Raw genomic sequence first — 8746 nt, forward strand, 5'->3', positions numbered from 1 at the left:
AGTAACAATTTGAATATTTCTATGCAACTAAAGTTATGGAATTGTATTCAGAAATTGTAGTATTCATGCCACAAATTCAAATATTTCAATAAGAAAAATATGCATACTACTATAATATATGAGAAAATGTATTGAATACATATATGTTTTCATATATTATAATGTATTGGAAAATACATAAACAATTGCCGCTTTTCATATATTGAGATTTACATGAACAATATATTTTAATGCAATATATTGCTTTATATGATCCCTCATATATTCTAGAATATATTTTGAGTTAATATATTTTTTAATTATTTCATATTATACATTTAATAATATATTTGCAGCTACACTATAACTAATATGTCAGTATATTGTTAGATGTATGATGTGCAGTTTGAAAAATACATTTACTCAAATATATTTCAAAATATATTAGGAATCATATAAATATATTAATATGATAAACTACTTCACATCATACATCTAATGATATATTTGCAGTTATTTATTGTATAACAATGTTTTCCTGAAATTCAACCTAGAAACAATGTGACAAGTTCCACACTAAACCTCATACATTACGTTTGAACATATTTAAAAGTCGTCACAAGTCTCAAGTTGTGTATTATCAAATTCTAAATATATTTAAATTTAAAATATAACAAAGAAAAAAACAAAAAGTTTATAAATAAGAATCCTTCTGCCACAAGTCTGTTTCTAAAAAACATTTATTTAGACCTTTACAAATCTTTGGAAAAACATTCAGCAAGACTTTGAGAGCAATTGCTAAAACATCAAATAATATAAAAATGATTTTTTACAGAAATATGCTGTAATTAAAGTTATACAAATTATTTGCCTGAAATTATCAAATTTATATCCTAAGTAACATTTTTTTTAAACAGAGTCCTTCTGATTAATTGGAAAAATCAACTACACAATACTAATGTTTGCAGTAGATGTAGACTCCATTGTCTTGCTCTTCATTTGGTGTCTCAGTTCACAAATTCTTGTGTTGATGGTCTTCCGCTCTTCACCAGATTTAGCATCTGGGTGGTGCTTTAGAACAGTGTCTATGACAGAGAATACAAAATTTATGATATTTCAATCATTGACATTCATGCAGGGCTAGACATAAGCCGCGGCACCGCGGCCAATGGCCGTCGTGCCTTTCAAAATTGGCCGCACGCCTCCTCAAAATTGAAGTACCTTACGGCCAAGATTGGCCTGCCTTTAATGTTTGTCTGGCCGTATGCCCCCTTTTTACCGAAAGTAACGTTCATTACACAAAAGACTTGCGCACGACAAGGTTCACTTTACCTCGTCAACAATCGATGCATCTGTACTGAACCCGAACCCAACCTTCGATACGAGAAACGAGGTCGACCCGCACATCTCGTAATTCCCAACTACTGAATGAACCGCAATGAATTCTGGACTAATACGATCATGTGTTCGTCGCATGATTGGCTGGTACGGTATGTATCGTCCAGCCTACTATGGAGCCACAGCAATGACAATGGTGCATCATCGGGGGTTACGTTTTTGATTGGAAAAGCCATCCGACGGTTTCCGAATAACAGATAGGTGTCCTCTTCGGTAATCATCGTGTAGTTGTCGTCTGCTGCTTATGCTGTCACCATGCCTCGCAAAGATCGAGAACGTAAAAGAAAGCAGGCTGAACTCGCGGCTACTGCCGCAAAATGTTGAAAATTATCTACTTTGTTCAGGTAAGTGTCAGATGGTGTTGTAAAAAAACATTTGCCGAGGCAGAGCAGATTTGACTCAGAGAAGTACCAAGCTCTGCTGGGAGGATATAGGACTGGTAGCGTGCAGTGTGCAAAAAACGAACGTCAAGTCAATTGCCATGTACACTAAAAGAATACGGGTGTTCTGAGCAAACAAATACAAAAATATTGACGGCTCCTTTATTGTTGGATTTTGTTTTTTGAAATAAAGCTATATATATCTATATATATATATATATATATATATATATATATATATATATATATATATATATATATATATTCTGTCTCAAATCGAAGGTCGTATTGCGTAGGTTGTCTAAACTTGGTAATTACAGTAATTGGTAATTAGTGACTCAGTATTGGCCCAATGCCTTTTTGGAAAGTTTCTGCTTTTTTGAAAATAAAAAAATGCATCCTTTATGGAAATAAAATTCCTCCACAAGGCCCGAGGTGTCCTATGAAATTTAAATAAATGAAAAAACATTTTTACTCCAGATTTTGGCCTTGTGCCCAGGCTTAATGGCCTTGTGCCCTAGAAAAAATATGAATAGCCAAGGCCAAAGTGGCTGTGCCCTCCTAAATCCTTATGTCTAGCCCTGTTCATGCAATATTCATACCCAGGAAAATTTTATTGTTTTAATCAAGAAGTGCATAAAAATAGCAGATCTCTATTTTTGAGTTCAAATGAGCACATATTAACCATGAGGCTCTTTGGGGAGAAAACATCACTGAGCGGCATTCTCCAAATGTGTTTCCCTATATAATCAAATGTTGGCTGGACTCATGCAGCAGGTGTGCTTTGTCTCCCAGTACCTACCATTTCACAATGTGGGCCTGGATAAAGTATGGGCTATAAATGATACTGGGGTTCACCATGACAAAGCATGCACTTCAGCTATATGGGTTTCGCAGCATTGAATGTGAATACTAAAGGAAGTACATACCAATTAGTGCATCCAGCTTTATTTTATCCAGGGGCTCTCGACGTTCTGCAGTTGGGTCAATCTTATTCTTGCCTCCAGTGAGATTGGACCGTAACAGTACATCTACACTGAAGAGGCCTAACAGCAACACCCGAGCCATACCACTGGCAGTCCTCTGGGCCTTAGCAGTCTCCCAGCAATGGGGTGAAACACAAGTGCTGTCATCGCTTCCAAGTTTTACCTTCAAAAACACAACAGATACAATTTGAATTTGACATCTGAAACTAAAAGCAAGGAACATTTTTATCGGAACTATTACAAACTGTTTTAAAAACAATCATTATTTTATAATACTTTATGTATGTGCAAATTCACTGGGTTCTAATTCACGTTAACCCTAAATATTGGAATGGAATCACAATTGGACATTTTTCTGAAGCTACACTGGCACAAATATCCTGAATAATATCCTGCCCTATGTTTACTCAATTTTCATCATTTTGTTATTCTTTACCCACCTGTTTAGGTGCCATTGGTGGTGTAACTCTATCACTATCTTCAGCCCTTGGAAGATGAATGCTCAGCACTTTTTTCATGTCAGTCAGCAGTCCGGGTATTTCTGTATTTAAAAAATAGGCAGCGGTTGTAAGCTACTGAGAAAATGTAGAAATTCACTAATTATTTTGTAGTTGTTGATGTCAAAATGCAAAAAGTAGCTTTTTTTTTTCTCTTGTAAACCATGGTAATGTTGTATTACTGACTCAAAATAAGATTACTATTCTTGTACTAAACTGTGGTCTCGATTTTGTCCAATGTGGTATCAAACACAAATGACTTTAACGCAACTTTATTGCAATACACTTGACCTGGAAAATTAATACAAATTAATTAATAAACAAAGACAGCACAACTTGACTTAAACAAAAATAAAAACAAAAAACTACTTGCCTCGAGTTACCAGGTTACGGAGTTTGGCATTTTCCTTTTGTAAGGACTTAATTTGTGATTGCAGCTCCTTAATCCTGCCATCGTCTGAGCTCTCACTACAGGCAGCTAATGGCATGTCAGCGCACACGTTGGAGAGAATCTCTTCTGCACCTCTTACAGGAGGTTCATTTGTGGCTTTCCTCTGTATTAACAAGTACTTAACTATAATTACATGTACAGTACAACACAAATGTATGGTGCTGATTCAATGTATTATTTACATTAACTTACAAAACACCTTAAAGATTTATGATTCATAAATGTTTCAATAAAGAACATTTACATGTTGACAAAATGTGCAAAAGGATCAACACAAGCAACAATCATGCTCTATATCTAAATTGCGTGTCTCCCTAATAAAGTGGATGGAAATCTATTCCTTTCTCCATTACCCATGGTGACATACTATGGGCTGATATTTGTGCCACTAGAAACTGAATATGAATTTTGTATATTTGAATCTGCAGTTAAAAACTGAATCTGAATTTAATAGTTTGAATCTGAATTCCAATAACTTGAAACATCATTTATCAGTTTCATATTATTAGTTTTCAGTTCGCAAATTCAATTTCAATCTATTGTGACACACATACGGGTCCTTGAAGAAAAGTAATCGACCGCAGATTCACAACGCAACTCATTTCTATGTTTATGACAGTTCTGCAGGTCGGGGTAAAGAGGAGGCGTGTGCCGGGATGTCAGAAAAACAAATGCTGGTGTTTTTAGTTCATTAACCATACTGTACGTTTGGTTAGTATATGTGGTTAAATGAACTATTTCTGGCACAGCTAGTTTATGTTAATATGGTAGGCTAATGCAAAACTAGCTAGGGATATGAATTGTACTTCTAGTTTAGTTTAAGTTATGGCTCGTCTGTTCATCTCATGTGGCTTTCTAGCCGTGTTTATGCTAAATATTTTTTTTAATATTCATCTCGCCGATATGAGGCGGAAATCAGTATTAATTTTATGTGAGTATGTAATATTATTTAGCACTTCATAATGCATAGAGAATGTAAATATGACCAATACAGTTATGTCCATGCAATGACATTTTTGTGGTGTTCTTGACTCTTTTCCTTTCTTAAACACCTACATTGCTAGTGTGTTTTGGTAATGAAAATTGCCTATTACTGATTACATGAAACATTACAATGGACTGAAATTGAATTTGCGAACTGAAAACTTTCAAGGTAGGATAAATGCTGTTTCAAGTTATTGGAATTCACATTCAAACTATTAAATTCAGATTCAGTTTTTAACTGCAGATTCAAATATACAAAATTCATATTCAGTTTCTCGTGGCACAAATATCAGCCCATGACATACAAACAAATCTTGTCAGCATTTTGCATCTACACAGGTTCAAATCCATTTCAGCAAGGCAGAAGAATTCAATTCAATTTCTGCCAATTTGAATTTATGTAAATTTATTTGAGCAGTATATAACAGTTAAGAAGAATCTAAAATATGATAGTTTTCATGCAGTGTAAACCTTCTGGTCTTAATTCCCAGCATAATTCCCTTTGTTTTAGATTAAAAAATTACAAGAAAAACTAAGATTACAACTTTCCAAACTTTTGACAGGCACCAAACACAAAGTATCATCAGTCCATCATTATGCATTATATACACAATTTACCTTTTTAATGTTGACAGAAAATAAACGAGTTGCTTCTTCTTCAGACGTAGCTGATTGTGTGTCAGTGTGCAGGTTGGAAAGAATCTCTTCTGCTGCTCTTACCTGAGCTGCATGTGTGACCTTCTTCTGTATGAAGAAATATTTGACTTTAATTAAATGTACAATACATTACATATGTGCATGACTGACAATGTATTGTTAAATACACTTACATGTGCTTCAGTTACATTTACATGTTCATAAAATTTTCTTATGAAAGATTCTCATTCGCTAAACCTAAATTGTGTATCTCCCTATCAAAGTCAAGAGAGGAACTGACATTATGACGTACAACCAGAACAAAAATATTTAACATCTTTTTAAGTTCAAGTCCATCTCAGCAGAGCACAAAAAGCTGGCTTTTCCACCAACCAGTAATTCTTGAATATTTAATTAAACAGAATCTAATTAAATATGAAAATTTAATTTCCAAACCTTCTGACTGGTACCAAACACATGACTGTCAGAAGATACTGAAACATCAATTTTTCAGTCAGTTGTTCACACAAACTTTACACGGGGCTGAGTTGAAAGCAGCACAGCCGATAAATTACCTTTTTAATGTTGTGAGACAATGAACGGGCTCCTTCTTCTGTGTCCTCTTCAAAATCCAGCCGTTTTGGCTTCCTAATTCGTCTTATGTTCATAACTGGAGAGTAGGGCTGGGTATCGAGTTCGATACTTTTTAAGCACCGACCGAATCGTCTCGATACTATCGAGTATCGAAAAAATCATTTTCGTTCGGTACCAAATTTCGATACCTAAGGGTATAATCTTGTCAACGTCAGTGAGCTACAAAACGTGCGGCATCCTTAATGTGCCCGGATCAAATGCTGGTGATTGGCTGCGGCAAGGCTGCCTTGAAAATCAATAGGTGCGTTTGACTTCATGCAGCGCCGCCTTACAAAACAATGCATTCTGGTAAGATCATTTGTCCGACTTTGATCGGTGCTGCAGCCGTAAAAGTAACACTGAAATACAACTTAATAATATTTAAATAACACCTTTGCTGTCCATAAAGATTTTCATGCAAAAACATGGGAATTTCAATCGCATCCACTTCTTCCGCTACGATCAAGGCAAAAATCGCGTGGTCTGCCATAATGACATTGATTCAGCACACTACGGAAACCTATAAGTGTCCGACCTGACGGCCGTTTCTTTACTCCTCCCCCGACTGCAAGGGGCAGCTCTCGTCAGCCGGTGGCAGGCTAGTGTAGTGCATCTCGAACGCACCTAATAGTTTATGGCGGTTACGCCCACTCGCCCAGAGCTTGTCTACTGTGACGCTGTAATGTACACTACACTTTAAAGCATACAGTAGCATAAATTTAACGCAAACAATGTTTAAGCGATCAAAAGTATGGCTACATTATGTCAAGATTGACGGCAACAGCGTGCGATGCAATATTTGTAAAAAGGTTATCGCGTCCAAGACTGGCAACACGTCAAATATGATAAAACACCTGACAGTACACGGAATTAATTTACGAGCAGAAAGTTGCTCCGTGTTTGACTGCAAGAAGATCACGCCGGTGCAGTCATCATCATCCTCTCAGTATTTTCCTGACTCAGGGCCTCCAACAACATGCCCACCACAAGCGTCGTCCTCCGTGACTGATGAGGATAACGGCGCGATGGCTTGGGCTCTGACAGGTAAACAGACATACAAAATCAGTTAACTTTTAGCACTTCATGCTTGTGCACCGTTAAAGTTAAGTTTAAGTTTGTGCGGGGTCAATGTATTAATCCTTTTTCGGACCTAACGTACGCTGTGTAACGTTATGTACTGTTTCGATGACTTTAAATACCTAGCTAAGTTGATACTAAAATGCTTTAAGGTTAACAGTAAATGATGAAGTTTACCTCACATTAAACTTCTTATTTAAATGTCCTTATCCTTGGCTGCATTAACAGTTTAGCTTTCATGTTTTCTTCACATTAATGTTATAGTCTCTGCTCGTGCTGACCATGGAAATCGGAGACCATCAAGTGATAATCCATTTACACTGGCAGAAAAAGTAAAAATGAACAAAGAAAGGAAAGATGAATGCCACAGGGCCGTTACAAATTTTATTGTTAAAGGTTTGCTGCCTTTTTCTACTGTGGAGGCATCATGGTGGAGGTAAGTACAGTAAGCTGTAAATTATGTTGTAATTGTACCATTAAGGCTGTTGGCCAGGTTTGTAGGTAGTCTTAACCTAGATAATTTTTTAAACTTTTTATAGTAAGCAACAATGATAAAATAATGCTAATTTTACTTTTTTGTGTTTGATGTCAACTATAGGGAGATGATAAGCACCTTAAACCCCAGATATCAGTCCCCCAGCCGAGACATGCTCTCAAATACCCTCATACCTGCATGGTATGCAGTTGAAAAAGAAAATGTCAAGAAAGAGTTGCAAGATGTGAGGGATGTGGCTGTGACTGCTGATGGCTGGACCAGCATTGCACAGGACCACTACCTGACAGTGTCAGTTCACTATGTGAGAGAGGGTTCCATGAAAGAGAAGGTCCTACATACAAGGGCGGTATACACATCCCAGACAGGGGACATTGTAGCAGAAGAGATAGGAGATATTCTTGATGAATTCAATATAAAGGACAGAGTAGTTGCTGTGACAGTGGACAATGCAGCTAACATGGATGTAGCAGTAAAAAAGATGAGTATTAAAAAAATTTGCTGCTTTGCTCACACTCTCAATATTGCTGCTCAGAAGCTTTACACAATTACCTCAGTCTCACAGTGGGCAGGAAGGATCAGAGCAATGGTGGTGTGGCTAAAAAGATCCAGCCTGGCTAAACCTATCCTTAAAGAGAAGCAGCGTCTTCTCGGTAGGTAGAAATCAGAATAGTGCATTAGTGCAAAACTCTTTGGCCAAATAGTTAATAAAAATCCTTTGCTAAATCATGCAGTAAAACATTTCTGCAACTAAACAGCCACTTTGATAACCACACACACACACACACACACAAACATGAATTTCTCTTTCTCACTTTAGGTCTTCCAGAACATGCGGTCATCCTTGATGTGAAAACAAGGTGGAATAGCTTATTCCTCATGGTGGAGCGATTCCTGGAGCAGTTCCCTGCCATCCAGGCCACCTCCATGGACCATCGTCTTAAGAAATTAATGGACAAGGACAGGCAAAAACAGTTCTTATTCTAAATGCTTATTCCATTTTCAGTGTGAACGATTTGGCTCATGAATCTATAGTCCAGCTAATGAATGTGATTATATTTTACAGACTGCAGAGAGTTTCTGATGAGGATTTTAGAAAAGCAGAAGAGTTTGTCAAAGTTACAAAGATACTTTACACTTCAACCCTCTGCGTCTCTGCTGAAAGGAGCCCAACTTTGGGTCAGATTCTGCCTATCTTAAATAAACTCCAGCACCACTTCACAGTGAATAAA

General features: G+C 36.7%; 1 long non-coding RNA gene across 1 annotated transcript; it reads right to left on the reverse strand.

Moving 5' to 3' along the window:
• Positions 1–2521: 2521 nt before the first annotated feature.
• On the reverse strand, positions 2522–8493 carry LOC140589084 (uncharacterized). Its single transcript, XR_011990277.1, has 7 exons — positions 7691–8493; positions 7199–7341; positions 5887–6981; positions 5294–5419; positions 3614–3794; positions 3184–3284; positions 2522–2906 (listed from the first exon to the last, which is right to left on the reverse strand). It is a non-coding gene; the product is annotated as an uncharacterized lncRNA (long non-coding RNA).
• Between the last annotated feature and the right edge of the window lie 253 nt (positions 8494–8746).

Source organism: Paramormyrops kingsleyae, chromosome 4 (assembly GCF_048594095.1).
Source record: "Paramormyrops kingsleyae isolate MSU_618 chromosome 4, PKINGS_0.4, whole genome shotgun sequence".
Classification (NCBI taxonomy): domain Eukaryota; kingdom Metazoa; phylum Chordata; class Actinopteri; order Osteoglossiformes; family Mormyridae; genus Paramormyrops; species Paramormyrops kingsleyae.